The sequence below is a fragment of the Pipistrellus hanaki genome (genome assembly GCF_964339955.1).
Source record: "Pipistrellus hanaki genome assembly, chromosome: 10".
In the NCBI taxonomy this organism is placed as follows: domain Eukaryota; kingdom Metazoa; phylum Chordata; class Mammalia; order Chiroptera; family Vespertilionidae; genus Pipistrellus; species Pipistrellus hanaki.
The window spans coordinates 25,490,445-25,507,517 of record NC_140512.1 but is presented as its reverse complement, the minus strand read 5'-3'; the positions used below and the strand labels follow the sequence as shown (position 1 = coordinate 25,507,517).

The 17,073-nt window shown below is 37.3% G+C and overlaps 1 protein-coding gene across 30 annotated transcripts in view; it reads right to left on the bottom strand.

Moving 5' to 3' along the window:
* Positions 1-17,073, bottom strand: part of ADAM22 (ADAM metallopeptidase domain 22) — a gene marked incomplete at its 3' end in the record, with an annotated part of 168,181 nt that overhangs the window by 73,205 nt on the left and 77,903 nt on the right. The gene's annotated exons all lie outside the window — the stretch shown is intronic.

Here is a 17,073-nt window from a genome sequence, read left to right as displayed (position 1 = left end):
TTCTTCTCTGGAATTCCAAGGCAGGCAGCCTGGCCTGCGACTCCTGCTCCTGCTGAGATAATACCATAGGACAGAGTGAACCTCAGTGATGATGAGAGGATAGAGAGCAAATAAAATGATTCACCTTCACCGTGCAATCCCTGACCCTGGGACACCCCAATTCCCAAGGAAGCCATTGAGCATGATGGACCAGGATTGTGGTTGGATTTGATGGAGGATAAAATAGGGAGGTACTTAACATGTGGGTCTGACAGGGGTGGAACTCAGAAGGCCAAAGATGTCAGGATAGAAACAAACCTGGGCACTGACTTCCTAGGTAGGGTTGGTTTGGCGTAGCTGTTAACAGTGTGAGCTGTGTAATCTCAAACAAATGACAGGACCTGCCGGTGGGTGTCATCTGTCAAACAGTAATACTCCTATAGGGTTGTTCAGATGTTTAAAGAGCTAATAATCATAAGACACTTACAATAATGGCTTGTTACTCAGTACACACTCAATAAAGGTTTGCTGCTATTAGAATTACTTGGTGTCAGCTATTGTCCTAGTCAATTTACATACACAATCACTTTGAATGCTCACATCAATCCTACAATATGAAATATAGTGGCAACCATACTTTGGTAAAAACTGCTATTTGAATTTTAACCCTTCTAGTTTGGCCCCTGCATCTGATTAAAACACAGGGTACTTACCTCAGCTTCCAGGTGAAGACCTGGAGGCTAAGGCAATTTTCCCTTGCCTGAGACCAGGACCAGAGGAGATTGATTCCCACTGACTCAGTAGCTTAGGGGATAGAAACTGTAGATAGCCTTTAGAGTCTAACCGCTGAGCTCTGCTTCTGTGTTATCGCTATCCCCAGATAGGGCCACATTCCAATGTCCAGCAGGATGTGACTGGGAACCAACCCTGCGGGCTGTCCCCAGTCTTTAGAATTTAGTCTTTAGGATTTAGAATTTAGAACAAAGGAAAATTCCTGTGGTTTGAACCTTTAAAAGGGACTGCCTACTCCTGAAACGGTGCAGTCATTTGGAGTCCACCTGCGTGTGGTGCTCTTGTGGCTGTCCTGGCCAGTTCAATAAATCCTTGCCTGCTTTTTTTTAATTAATTAATCAGCCTCCAGTGGTCTTATTTTGAACCCAGGGTTCGACCCCACAACACAATATTGTTATCTCTAGTCTAGATAACAATCTCTGTGAGCCAAGGCTGGCCTCGTGGGAAGTTGCTAGGTAGGGATGCAAACTTTGTGTAAACCTGTGAATTCAAAGCCAGAGTCATTGTCTCTACACTACTGATGAGTTGGACATAAAACCTGTGGGTTATGTAGTGTAAATCTAAGCTTTCCTTTATACTGATTCTTTTAAAATTTATTTTTTGAGTGGGGCTGGGGATAAATTTAATAGAATTATAAACATCTTCTGTTGGGGCTGCTGTACTAAGAATTGTCCATAGGATCAGAGTCTAATGGAATGAGAGGTGTTTATGTTTAAAAAAAAACAACAAAAAAAAAAAACCCTTCACTTTCAGGACACATCTGATTGGATCAGAAATTAACACTCTAGCTATCTATTAGCCAAACACAAAAGGCCTACCTACCATCAACGAGGTGAACTGAACAGAGACTCTTATCTAAAAGGGTAGGTCTAACACTAACAGTAAATATGAAGACGGCAGAAACAAAGAGAAATAGAAAAAAAGAAGATAATCCCAGAATTATGTATCAGATTAGGGAACAATGGAAGTTGACAAGTCACTGTATGTGGGGAGGCAAAGACATGTAAGAAATGTTTTATAAATTACAAAAGTTTTCCTTAAAATACCAGCCCTGGAAACATGTTATAGTAAATCAGAAAAGGGATGAAAAATTCATGTTTTAAAACCATATTTCATTATCTTAGGGTTACATAGATGATTAAATCATGGAAAGCCATCTTTCACTAATTTCTGGTTATGAAAAACAGGAGTCAATCCAAAAACAGCATATGCTCAGGACCCATCTGCCCAAAAGCCTAACGCTGCACACGAAGTGAAGAGATCAATATGGTTGCTTCATTATCGAATGTTTCCATGACACTTCAAAAGAGGCATCAACATTGAGGGGGTGGGGGAAGGGAAATCTCTTCAATTTAGGCTTTTATAACACCACTTTTGAGGCTCTCCTATTTATGTAACTTGTGGTCTATGTAATTTTTCTAAACAATGGTAGAAATTAATGTTTGTGTTGTGATCTTTTTCAGGGATCATTCACCATAAGTCGATAATTATTTAAACTAAGAACAAAAGTAATGGAGCTGTTTTCCACCCCCTCTAACATGCCTGATAATTTTTTGGTGCACAATGAAGGCTTTCATGTTAAAAGGGTTCTTTAATTATATAAATATATTTAAAAGTTATTAAAATAAATTTAATATTTTTTATTTTTAAAAACTATCCATTATTCAAAAAACAGTAAATACTTAGAGAAAAAACAATCTAAGGATTCAGGAGGTATGTGGTACAGAAGAATTAAAAATATCTCCTTCATACACATTGCCCAGGCTGGAGTTGCTTCCTTAAAGGGAAACATTTATTTTTTTTAAAATATATTTTATTGATTTTTTAAGGAGTAAGAGAGAGGGATAGAGAGTTAAAAACATCCATGAGAGAGAATCATCAATCAGCTGCCTCTTGCACACCCCCTACTGGGGATGTGCCCACAACCAAGGCACATGTCCTTGACCGGAAGTGAACCCAGGACCTTTCAGTCCTCAGGCTGACACTCTATCCACTGAGCCAAACCAGTTTTGGCTAAAGGTAAACATTTTTGACAGATTTTGTGCATGGTCAGGAATAGTCTGTGCACATTTAAGTAAATGTGTATTAAACATAAATACACAGATATCCTCTTCAAAGCACAGATAGATGTACACTATGCACACTGTTCTGCCATTTCATTTTTTCCTCTCAAGGTAATCTTGACATCTTCCTATATAGATACCTCATTTTTTTTTCAGTGACATAATATTTCATTACAGGAGTGAACAATAGTTCATGTAAATAATTCTGTCTAATGGAAATTTAGATTATCTTTATTTTTTTTTTGCTGTCATAAACAATACTGCAACAAACTTGTTTTTGTGCACTTCCATCAGCTTATAGTGGGTAGATTTCTAGATGTGGACCTGGTAGGTCAAAGAATATGTGCATTGAACATTTTAATAGGTATTTTAAGGGACAAGTATAATTACATTTCTTTGCACCTACCTCTGTTTTTTAAAAAAAGTACAAATGAAAATAATAAGCTGTATTTTATTAAAAAATTATATATTTCTTTTCAAAAAATAGAGAGGGAGGAGGAGAGAGAACTAGAAATATCAATGCTGAGAGAAAATCACTGATTAGCTGCTTCTTGCATCCCCCACACTGGGATTGATCCTACAACACAGGCATGTGCCCTGACCAGAAATTGAACCATGACCTCCTGGTTCATAGGTTGACACTCAACCACTGAGCAACACCAGCTGGACAAAAGTTGACTATTTCTATAGATAATTACTTAAGCCAAGGCTTATTGATTATAAAGGTTCTCCATATTTTCACATGACTTTCTTGAGGAACCAATGCTTTATGCTAGTAGGTATTACATATCATAATCTAAGATAGGTGCTGAGAAAAAGAGAAAAGCCAGCACATCTTCATAGAAGTCAGCTCTTTATCTCACTGCCAGTCACAGCTTTTTCCTTACGGTCTCTCTTGTTCCAGAAATAAATCTATTGTCCTTGAAACGTTCTTCATACTTCTTGATTTAATAACATCGTTATAATAGTACCAATGTTTATTTTTAGCTAATTAGATAGTTATAGTTAAAAAAAAATTACCCACCTCTATAAAAATGAACCATATGATAATTCATATGTCTATTGGTTTCTTTCCCCAGTGGACAAAAAGCATTTTTTAATTTGCCCAGATGATTCCAGTATGCTGCCATGATTCAGAAGCTGCACACCTTTGCAGGAACGTAATCCCTGCTCCTGAATTCTACTGTACACTTGGCTCCTCCCAAACTTGTGCACTGCTCAGACTTACATTATGGCTGTGTGGCTAGAGTCTGTTCTACCAGGTGCTTGCCTACAGTAACCTCCTCCCAGTTTCCTCTTAAGTGGCACTGACATGAGGGAATTTCCTCTTCTTACCCTTCCTTTTCCCTCCTAGCAATGAGAAACGGCTTACTCAGGCATTACTGAGTCAGCAAACTCCGAGTCTCTGAAGGGCCAGTTGCATCAAGGAAATTCCTTGGAAAAGCTAACTCTTATGTTGGAGAGGATCCACAAACCCGCCTTGGTTAAAATCCGTAACCTGGGATTATACAGAATCAGACTTGATTCATTAAAGGGACATAGGCCAAATATCTGCTCAGGTACAAAGTGTAAGGGTCTTTGACTCTAAGCAAAGTAAAAAAGGAAAACGATATCATTTCATTTTACAGTAAATTAAATAAGTCTGTTCCATGGTGGTTCCTAAATGCCAGTAATCCGTGTATCTAGAATAATGCATGTCAAAAGTCTTTACCAATAAATGCCAAAATGAGAAAAATAAGTATAATGGAGTCAACTTTTCATAAAGCTAAATGTATTTAATTTTGCATAACTTCCTTTGTTTTGAGATTAGTTCCTTCCTTCTTTTTGATTATTAAAATTATTAGATCTTTTAATAGACTTTCTATTTTGAAATAATTTTAGATTGACAGAAAAGTTGCAAAATTTAGGAGATTTGCTAACAGTGAGCCTCCATTCCCACATTTCCATATTCCTGCAGGACAAAAATCAGTTGAAAGATGATTAAGGCACACACTGCCAGTTTTATCACCGCTAGCCTGTCTCTCATTTGTACTCCTGTTGATGCCTTTGTACATTCATGTTTGCCACCCATTTCAGGCTTTAAGCATTCAAGCAGCATCCAAATTATCAGCTCAGCAACTTCTAAAGCTATGTGGTCATTGAAATCTCTGCACTATATTAATATTCACTGGTAAACATTAGGATCTTGTGTTACAGCCATTGATCAAAAACATTTTAAAAATTAAAAGGAGACAAACCTAAAACTGACAAAAAGAATACTTCCATTTAAAAGGTATATAGTTCCTCCTGAGGAGAAAAAAAATAAAGAATATTATTGTAGCAAAAGTTTCCACGGAAAGGAAAAAAGGGATACAGACCTAGAAAGGCACTGGATATAAATAAAAATGATTAAGAGTTGGTCTCATTAGGAGATGGGGAAGTCCACAGAAAATAAGAGCCATCATTTTCATATGAGCTCTGGAAAAAAAAAAAAAAAAAAAAAAAAGTCCACCAGGGACCCAGCGAGCTTAGAGCTTAAAATCTATTTTTATTGTTGTGCAGGAGTCTTTTCTTACACTGATTTCCCCAGGGTAATGTCAGCTGAGCAAAACAGTCTAAAACCTGTGAGAGGTCCCAGGAGTTACGCTCCCAGGTATCCTCACTGAACAGTTGTTAAGGTCTTTGGAGACTCAATGCATTTCCAGAAAATTCGGACTTACTCCCTCTCCTCTTGTGTGTAGGCTCAAGCACCTCCAACACTCCATGTTTTTACATTAGTTACAATAACCTCGAAATGCTTTCTGTATTCGTTTCCTAGGACTGACATAGCAAATTACCAAGAACTGTGTGGCTTTAAACAACAGAAATTTGTTCTCACAGTTTTGGAAGCTAGAAATCTGAAATCAAGGTGTTGGCGGAGCCATGCTCCCTCTAAAGGCTCTGAGGAAGGCTTCCTTCCTCTTCCTAACTTCCAGGGGTTGCCCACAATTCTGGTGCTCCTTGACTTGCACAGGCATCCTCCAAGCTCTGCTTCTATCTTCACCTGCTGCTCTCCCTGTGTGCCGGTCTCTGCATCTCTAACTTTCTCTGTTATAAGGACACAAGTCATTGGATGAGAGCCCACCCAATCAAGTACAATCTCCTCTTATCTTGATTACATGTAAAAAAAAAAAAAAAAAAAAAAAAAAAAAAAGCATTATTTGCAAAAAAAAAGAAAAAGTCACATTCACGGGTACCAGGGGCCATGACTTTTGGGGGACACTATTCAATGTAGTACAACTTCTCATCTCTTTGAATGTGACCAAGTGAATTTCTAGATTCATAATCCAAGAATTTTGCCTCTTAAGAAGCTTAGCCCAGTGGAACGAACTAGAGGCATCTACCACAGCATATGCATCTAGTAAGATTAACCTATATCTTAATCATCCCAAGCAGGCCATTCTAGTCTCCCAAAGCTTCCTTTAAAATACAATCCACTGTCTTTACACAAATAATATGGTAAATCTGACCTTCAATTCTATTAGTAAGTCAAACAGAGCTTCCCAATTGTTCATTTTTTTTTTAAATATATATTTTATTGATTTTTCACAGAGAGGAAGAGAGAGGGATAGAGAGTCAGAAACATTGATGAGAGAGAATCATCAATCAGCTGCCTCTTGCACAGCCCCCACTGGGGACGGGCCTGCAATCAAGGTACATGCCCTTGCCCGGAATCGAACCCGGGACCCTTCAGTCCGCAGGCCGACGCTCTATCCACTGAGCCAAACCGGTCCCGGCACCAATTGTTCATTTTTAACCAGAGAACAGGCAAGAGAAATTGTTTTTCAGCTGTCAGATAATCATTACAGACCCACTAATATAACCATCTCTTATCAGACTACTAAAAAATTTTAGGTTCCCACAAAATGCTCCTCAGCAACAAATTACTGTAATGCAGAGAGGGTACTTAGCAGGTTCTCCGAGATGCAGCTCTAAATTGGGAGAATGGAAAAATCAATGCAGACCACATACAGAGACGATATAATTACAAACTCATGAAATTATAACTCTTTCCAGGAAACCACTTCATAGTTGCATCTTTTGCAAATAATAGAAGTTTAAATGTATAGTTTTATATAAATTTTTTAGCATAAGCGATGCATGTTACCTAAAACCTTATTCTGTCGTTGATGCCTGACTATAGTTGACCAGAAGACAGTTACACAAAAAGAAAGCGTATTTGGCATCTCTAACATAAAGAAAGAAAAAGGTTTTTGTTCCACCTGAAAAGATAATTTGGTTGTTTTCTTTCCTTCTTTTTTTTTTTTTTTTTAAAGAAAATGTAAATTATATGAGGATGAGAGGTAAGGGGAAAAAAGAACATGTTTTGTGTGTTGTGTTTTGTTTCCACTTTTTTCTTTTTTACTCCCATTGTATCATCCTCCCACCCACTCTTACTTATTCTCTGGTGTTGATTACTTGTTCTTATTTTTATAGTGGCCACTTTTTTTATCAGAAAAATAAAAACTTCTTATAAATGAATAAAAAGATAGTATTAGTTTGGGAAAACACCAAGGGAATAATTTGTTGGTGGGGGAGGGGAGAGGGTTGGTGATTTGGTTTTGGTTTTTGTTTGTTTTGGGTGTGTGTTTTTTTCTTCAAACCAGTTTTGAACTTATTAAAAACAACACTTTCACAACTTTCAGTTCAGTCATAATACTCCAACAGTTCACTCTGAATTTCAAAAAAAAATTTGTAACGGTAGATTTGTATAAGACATTATATGATGAAAACATTCACTCTATAATTAGAATTAAAATAGGAACTCTAGTCTATTATAAAATAGTTAATTGAAACACCATTAGTGCTCCTTTGAATTAAAGAAAAAAAATTATAGCTGAACATGTCTTTTTAAGTTTATAGATAATATCTTGAATATTAACAGATGAAATACTTTAGATACTGAAGTGGAAAAAAAAATCTTACACTATAAAGAAAATAAAGAGGACCTTCTTATTCAAATCGGTTACTATCAGAGCTCAGAAACAGAACTCATGCTGACACCAGCTGTCACTTTTCATGTTTCCTTACTCCCAGCACTGAAACACCTGACCTGCATAATCCAGTAATGGGCCAATGTATCTCCCTCTGGCTACAGAGTTAAGACCGCTTGTAATCAACAATGCCATTAAGGCTGCTGATGCATTTTACATGATGATGGACCTAGAGCAACCTTGCTTCAGTCCCAAGGGGAAGCGAGATTTACTTAATCCCCAAAGAATGTCCCTCTCCCCCCCATAATGCAAAGAGAATTAAATCATGAAATCTGAGCCATGGCTGAAACCACACTGATTGCAAGATGGGAGAAGAGCATATGTCTGCACAAGCCTGCCAGAGGGAAATGCACACACTGCCCAGCTCATCAAAAAGATAAATAGAGGACTAGTCGTGGATAAAAAGTAAAGAAGTTATGAGACAGACTTGGGATAGCCGTTACATGTGAGGGAAAAAAACAAACATCTTATCAGTTCATTAGATGTGTGTAGCTCTTTTATTATTGGTGAGTGTGGAGTGCTTTGGGGAAGGGCGGGGGATGGGTATGCTTTGGCAGGGATTCAAGTATCTCCTAGTCTTTTGGCAGGATGGTGATATGTTTCAGCATAAGTTACTCTTGTCCATAAAACTTCACATTTCCTCCAGATGCAGATACATTTACACACAGGCATAGGATGGTCATAAGAGCTGGGCCATGTGTTCGCCATGTGCAAGACCGCAACGCATTCCCAATGGTTATAGCCCAGAAGTCATGGCCATCCCTATACTGAGCAATACTCAGTTTAACTTCTATGGAGAACAAAGAAGGACTAAAAATAACCCCCAAGAAAAAAAGAGGGATGGGGGGGAAAATGGGCTTCCTTAGAAAATATTTTGTTTTCTTCAGAGTAATGGAAACATTATATTTAGAATAACCGAAACAATTGCATCTTCAACTGAACCAAACAATTGCATCTTCAACTCGTGGCTTACTAAAACAACTGCTAACAAAGATGCAATTGCAAATGGTAGACTGAAGTGCTGTAACTTAAATATTTATGTTCTAACTCCTTTGGTAGTATGATATTTGTTTCTGAAAGAGGGTAGTCGATCATGGACTACTCTGGCACCAGACTGCCTGGCCTCAAATTCTTGGGCAAGTTAGTTAAACTTTATGCGTTCAGTTCATCTGCAAAATAAGAGCAACAGTGGTATTGCTGAAGAACTAAGACTTCACATATGTGAAGCATTAAACTAGTGCTCAGCACACAGTAAGCACCATATACGTTGTTTGCTATTTCTCCAACTGCTGCTAGTGTCTCTTAACTCTTATTCTTCAGTGCAGTCACCAGTATTAACCCCATCAGGATATCAATATGATTCAATAAAACCCAAAATGGCAAAATCAGCTCCTTTGGGAGCAAAGTAATCATTTATTGGTAAAAAGACAAAATTTTGAGAATATAAATCAGAAGTACAGCAAGTCATTATAGTTTTTAATTCTGTTAAGCTGGAGGCTGCATTATCTGTAGAGAATGTGCCACTACCAGCTTTAAGGAAGGAAAATTAGTAAGAAGCTAAGTCTTCCAAGTGACTGGCATTGAGCCACTGGCAGCAGTTACCTGCCCCTAAGGTAAGAGTTAGTCCCAGAGCCTGAGTTGACAGATAGCTAATGGAAGTGTAGTCTTTCTACAACACGGTAACATATGGTAATTAATTGTCAATCAAGGAAAGCAGCTCACTGTGACTCATATGCCAACCATCAAAATATGTGGGTTTTCCAGCTATGAATATAAACTTAACCCTCACCAGAGGATGTTTATTGATTTTAAACAGAGAAAAGGAGGGAGGGAAAGAAAGAGAGAAATGGCAGTCAGTTGCTTCCTCTATGCTCTCCAAACAGGGATAGAACCTGTGATGCTCCAACCAACCGGCCACCCAGCTGGGGTCTTTCCAGCTATACTTTTGTTTGGAATTTAAAATAAAGTGTATATGTGAGTATATCATGGCTCTTGCACTAGTAACAGAGAAAATTAATGAATCCTCCTTCTGATATAATTCACTATTTATAAATGAAAGTATTTACAAATGGGCATCAGCTCAAACCCACAAGCCCCGGAGGACAGGTTTCCCGCGCTGGCTCTATCTGCAGTTACGGAATCATCTCTAGCTCAGAAGATCCTGGAACGCAATCCCTCCAGCACCCCTGAAATTCAATTCAATGACTTCTTATTAAATTATTAGAAGAGTAACCTCACTTAACTTTTTAGAAAGTCTAGGTCTTATTCCTGAAGAATCCTGAGGCTTTAAAAACTAATTTATGTTGGCAGTTAGGAACTAAGGAAGTAATTAAATATAGTGAAACTGAAAACCAGGTTAGCTATCCCTAATAACTAAATAATTGCATATATGGGGAAGATACTAATCAATAGTTTTAAATCCTTCTAATTTACTATTTGTCAGACTGACGTTAAGTCATGGCTAAACTGTTTTTCTGAAAACAAACTTTAAAAGACCTCTCTTCAGGCTATCTAACTTTATTATGTTTTTTAATCAGTTGGAAAAAGGCGTCGTGTCCACAGCTAAGAGGTCTGAACCATTCCCCTCTGGCAAGGAGAACCTGGTGAGGCACCTGCACCCCACGGCTGCCGTGGCCTCTGTGCCTGAAGGTTTCCTCCTGGTGCCCCAGAGGTGCTGCTCTCAGTGTAGGTATGGTGGTGAGAGTCCTTTACCCAAGTCTCCCAGACAGTGCAGTGAAAAGAATATAGATACAGATCTAAAATAAGGAAAAGTACTGCCCTGACAGGTTTGGCTCAGTGGATAGAGAGCTTCAGCCTGCAGACTGAAGGGTCCCAAATTCAATTCCTGGCAAGGACATGTACTTTGGTTGCAGACACATCCCCAGTAAGGGGTGTGCAGGAGGCAGCTGATTGATGTTTCTCTCTCATCGATGTTTCTAACTCTATCCCTCTCCCTTCCTCTCTGTAAAAAAAAAAAAAAAAAAAATTAAGAAAAATCAAAAAATTAAAAAAATCAATAAAGTATATATTAAAAAAAAATAAAATAAGGGAAAGTTGCATCTGCCAAACAAACATCCCTAGCATCGCTTCATAAACTGTTTGTGATCATTTTAATCAATTCTATTTATATAATACATACTCCGTTAAAGAATCTGTGCAAAATAGAGAGCGAATCCCACTTCAGGTTATAGTAAATGAAGTGTAATTAATTAAAGCTGTTCGGGTTTTTTTTTTAAAGTCCCAGTTACCATGGCAGCAGGAGACCCTGAAAGGACCAATGAAGGGTCTTTATTGGCAATCTTCCCGTCTGCAGGCCTCCCGATGCAGATCACTGAGTTTCTTTACTGGATAGAGGCCTCCCTCTCTCCACAGAGCCAGAAAAAAAAAAAAGGCCTGGAACTTCTATTTCAAATTAAGAGTGATAAAACTAAGAGCTTAGGTAACAAGGTCTATAAATAGATCCTTTTAAAAAAAAAATCGTTTCTAAAAACATCTTTCCAGGCCATGTGACTTAATTACTGTCTAGGTGACAAAGTATTATTCCCTTATCCAAGAGCCTGTGGAAGAACTGCTGTAGTGAGAATTCCTGATAGAAAGCATGTTTCTCAGATGTGAAGGAAAGTGGTAAATAAGAAAGGCATTTTGGAAGAGAAATGCTGCTGCTGAGTTGTTCTAAAAAGGAAAGTGAGACTTTTAAAAGCCTTTGGATAGACTACTTGGCTACGGTGTCTGTTGCTTACATTTCTTCTCAAAGATAGCCTTAAAATATAACCTAAAAGCTATTTGAAAAACACAGGCAAGTCTTCGCTTCCGAAGATTCATCACTGATGCAGTGGTATGGATGGCTCTGTGCTAACTCATGCAGCAGAATTTAGTGCACACCAAGGCCTGGCTTTTCTTTTCTTCTTAATCGCTTACCTTTCCTGCTTCTATAGAAAGCACCAAGATTCTATTCTGGATGGTAATGCACTTTTGAGAATCAATAAGGAAACTTGATATCCAGGATAAGCAAACTCAGATTAACCCCTTTGTTCATCGTTTCTATTGCAATAAACACATATAATGACGCTCTGGCAGCTTAATGGCTATGTTTGTGCTCTCTGTGGCAAAAAAGGAAACAGCTGAAGCATTTATATACTGTTCAGTCATATGCAATGAACTCAAGAAAAATTTATGTCTCCTAAAAGGATATTTTCACTAACCAACAAAGAAGAGATAGAAGAAAGAGAATGCAGACACTAAACTACAGGGTGGGGGAAAAGTAATTTATAGTTGTATGTGAAACAGGGTTGATTCTTGTATGATTATTTATTAATTATTGTATTATTTTCTATATGAACAACTGTAGTCCTACTTTTGCCACACCCTGGAATAGCCTACATTTTAAATAAACTAAATTCTGTGACTAATGACAAAGAACATTTTTTACTTATGAAAGAAAAACACATTTTATAGTACCAGACAATTATCTGTGGGTGTTTTCTTTTTCCAAACAAAACATCTTAAAAGATACCTTAAGCAACATTATTTCTTTAACACATTGTGCATCTTTTAAAGCCTTCAACTGTTGAGAATTGTGCCCTTCCTGGAGAAACCTAGAAAAGGGGGCATGAGAAAGCTTGAACACAATTCAAGATTACAGGCAATTTTCTATGAATGCTATTCAGGCCTAAAGGAGCCTCAAAGTGAGCATGCGGCACGGAGGTAGGTTTATGCTGTCCTAGCAGTCCACATACTCAACATCCTCTTAGTGATTTCCTTCAGCTGTCCTCTGCCAGTATGTTTTTCCTGTCAGTTACACATTCATTGGGTAAGCCAAAAGAAGGAAGCTCTTTTTTTTTTTTTTTTTTAAGAAAGAAGAGATGAGTTGGAAACAAAAGTGAGTGCAAACGAAACATGGAGACTCTGCTTGTGTCACAGACACCTCCTGGGAGATGGGACTATGTTAAGCTAGAAATCCTGCAGGGAGCTCCACCCCTGGGGAAGGGCGGTGGATGCGAACAGCAGGAGAAAAACTCAGGCTTTTTCCTTGCTTCTATAGCAACTTCCTAACACACTGTCTCCAGAGGGACAGTGGCCATTTCGGTTTGCCTATACAATATTTTAATGAAAATTACCCCACCATGCCATCAGAGTAAAAGGCTCCCGAGAGTCACAGCCACCTCTTCCACCCCTCAGCAGACACTGTGCTCCTCTGACACCTGCTTTCCAGCACAGCCTCCATGCAATGCCGTTATCCGATTCCAGGCTTCACCCTTGACCCAAGGCCCTTCGCTCTCTTATCCATCTTCTTAATGCCACTGTGGGCGGTATTAAGGCTTTGAGACAATGATAGTTGAGTACACTCAATTCAATTATGTGATGGGCAGTAACCAGTTAATTGCCAGTAAAAAGTCGATAATGTATAACGGGTGTCTCTGTACACACCCATCCTTACAATTAGGATCCTGATCCAAGGACCAGTAGGGAGTGCTCACATACAGTAGTTTAGAAATCATTTGAGCTAATAAAAAAGACACTCGGCAGCTATTACTTTAGATTATTATAACAAGACATCATATAATTTAATCAAAAGAAATGGTTAGGGTAGGTGCGGGCTAGAAGGAACCAATTGGGGAAAAGAGGATGGGGTTCCCTGTAATACTTTCAACAATAAATAATTGAAAAATTGAAGAGAAAAAAAAAAGACATGGTTAATGATATTGGTAACTGGACATGATCTTTCAATGGTAATAAATATTATAAATCATATCTCTACCAGGATGTCTACTTTTACTTTGACCTCCAGGAAATCTTCCCCTTCTATCATCTATACACCTACGGAATTTCAAATTCCTCTCACAGTGTTCTAAAACTCCTACCATGTTTATTTTCCTGAGATATGAAAAATAAAACAGGGTTTGTACTGAAATATGTCTGCACCATTTTTCCCCAACGTAACATTACAGAAAACTTATCCAAGTGCTTAACTAAATTTGTAAGAAATAGCTAGAGGGTCTTTAAGTAGATCACCATTTCAGTGTAAGGATTAAACTCTAACGGAGTAATTGTTAGGTACCTCCACAATGAATATGTATGTAATAGGTCTAAACAAAATTTATTTCAATTTTTATGCCCACCCTCTTTTGTATAGCATAGAATATATGGTAGATAACATGGTATAAGAGTCAGTGTGGGAGTTACATAACCTAGATTCAAATTGAAGCTTGACCATTCATTATATTTACTTTCAACAAGTAACCTTTCTATGCTTCAGTTTCCTGTAAAGTGGGGTAATACATAGTCTGTTTTCAGGGTTGAATATATATAAATGTGTATGCCTATCACATCATGAGCAATATATTTAGCAATTACTATTAGTATTATAATATTAATTAAATAGAGCTGTAGAAACTTAACCAGAATACTGGCAGCTTTCAGCTTCAACACACAAAAAAGCTAGCAAACAACATGGTTTAGAGTAGTTAGTTGCTAGTTATCAATTCCAGTTTCTTTTATCTTAAGAATCCCGAGCCACAGTTTCCACAATTGAAATAAAAATATTTTATTTCTAATAAAATATTTTATTCTGATTAGTTGAGGCTTTATGTTTAAGTTAAAGTTCATCAAACACACAAAATTTCTCCCTAAAAGGTCAAATTTCAAATTTAATTTTAAATAAATTGGAAATAAATATATGTGAAAGATGAGATTAATATTTCATGTATATGTGGAATTAATGAACACAATAAACAAAATAAAAACAGATAAACAGACTCAGATACAGAGAACAGACTGACAGCTGTCAGAAGGGAGGGGGGTTGGGGGCTGGGTGATAAAGGTGAAGGATTTAAGAAAACAAAACAAAATTCATAGACACAGCCCAGCTGGTGTGGCTCATGAATTGAGCATCAGCTCATGCATCAAAAGATCACTGGTTCCATTCCCAGTCAGGGCACATGCCTGGAGTTATGGACTGGATCCCCAGTAGGGGTCATGTAGAAGGCAGCCCATGGATGTTTCTCTCTTTCTCTCATTCTCATTTCTATCTCTCTCTTCTTCTCCTTTCCTCTTTACCTGAAATTCTATAAAAACATACTTTAAAAAAAAAAAACTCAGAGACACAGACAACAGTATGGTGATTTTCAGAGGGAAAGGGGATTGGGGGCAGATAGAAGAGGGTAAATGGTGATGGAAGGAGACTTGACTTTGGGTAATGAATACACACAATATAATATATAGATGATGTATTATGAATTGTACACCTGAAACCTATATAATTATTTAACCAATATCAACCCAATAAATTCAATAAAAATTGTTTAAAATACATCTCATTGAACAAAAACTTACTATGTTCTGCTTAAAACCTTTATCTTTTTAAACTTTGAAAAAAAATCATCATAATAGAACTTTAAAATCAGCATTATACACCTATCTGATGGAGATAAAACTACCATCAACAATGTACAGAATGGCTTGGAGATCATACAAGTCATTATATTAAGGAAAAAAATCACTAAAATGTATTTCATTTTACTGTAAATAGAAAATAACCACCAACAGCAAAATCCAGATTGTGAGAAACTAACTGCATCGGATAAACAATCTGGTTTCTTCAACAAATAAATTTTAAGGGAGGATTTAAAAATAAAGATAAGGGAAAACCAAAGATTCAAAGAGACTTTTTAAAACTTATTTTTTTAAATAAAACTAAATAGGGAAAACTAAACTACAATAGGGATACATGGTTGGGTGATAAAACTATGACAAAAATAAGAAAATGGTAACCATAAAAGTCAGGGAGGTGTCTACAGTCTTACAAGAAGAGGAGGGAGGGGCCTGGGTTCGGGAAGCAGCACATGGAATTACTGACCAAGCTCTAATTCTTGAACTGGATAGAAGTAATAGGGTGTTCCCCTTTAGTAATTTCTGTGTCAGCATTGTATTTCACAATAAAAAGAAGATTTAAAAAATAAAATTGAAGTCTAAAAGAGTCACCAATGCAGCCATTATGTACTTCTATACAGATGTATTTTTGTTCTCACACTCATACTCACATCCTTGAAACAAATACATTGCACCTGAATTTTCACAAATAAAGATTCCATGACACTTGAGCAGAGATATTTACTAGACTGGTTTTTAGCCATTGTTTAAATCTGACCTGACAATGATGTTGATTTCAATTTGCATCCTCAAGATAAATATAACTTTGTGCCTATTGACAAAAAAAGATATCCCATAGAGTTTTTCTTTGATCTCTTAGATCCTTTCATTTACTTCAGCTCCAAGAGAAAAGCCAGTTAAAAAAATGATAAATCCAAAGGTGTTAAGGACTGAATTGCATTCCCCTAGAAGTCATGTATTGACATCCTAACCTCCAGTACATCAGATTGTAACCATATCTGAAGATAGTCTTTAAAGGATTAATTAAGTTAAAATGAGGTCTTTGGGTGGGCCCTAATCCCATAGGACTGGTATCCTTCGAAGAAGAAGAAATTGGGGCACAGATATACACAGAGGGAAGACCATGTGAAGACACAGGGAGGAGACAGCAAAGGAGAGAAACCAACCCTGTTGACACTTTGATCTTGGACTTGTAGCCTTCAGAACTGTAAGGAAATAAAATTCTGTTGTTTAAGCCACCCTGTCTATGGCACTTGGTTATGGCAGCCTTCTAAACTAACATAGAGGGTAAAAGAGTAGTTGAAACAAAACATAAAACAACCTACAATTTTACAAATTTTTTATTCATAATGTCTAGTGAAAAGAAAAGCTTAAGAAAATTGTGTCATTAGCAAAGAAAGGAAAATTAAGAAATTCCATGTAAAAAGCTAAGTACAAAGGGCAAGACACCAGGGAACCAACAGGAGAGTAACTGGCTACTGACTTTGAATTGATGCACAATATTTAGCACTTCTAATGTAGTTCCTGGAGCTCTGGTCAGTGTTGCTCAGTGGTCAGATCATCAGCCTGCCCTCTAAAGGGTCCTGGGTTACAGGTTACAAGCATATGCAGGAGGCAGCCAATCAATATGTCTCTCTCACTTCAAAATCTGTTTCTCCCCCCCCTCCCCTCCTCCCTTCCACTATCTCTAAAAATTATATTTTCTGATTTCAAATATAATCAGAAAAAGAAAGCAAATATATATAAATAGCAATATTATTATAAGAAGGCAGAATAGGTAGTCTGAACACTGTTCAAAAGAAAATAGACAATTAGCTAAAACTTTCTATACTAAACAT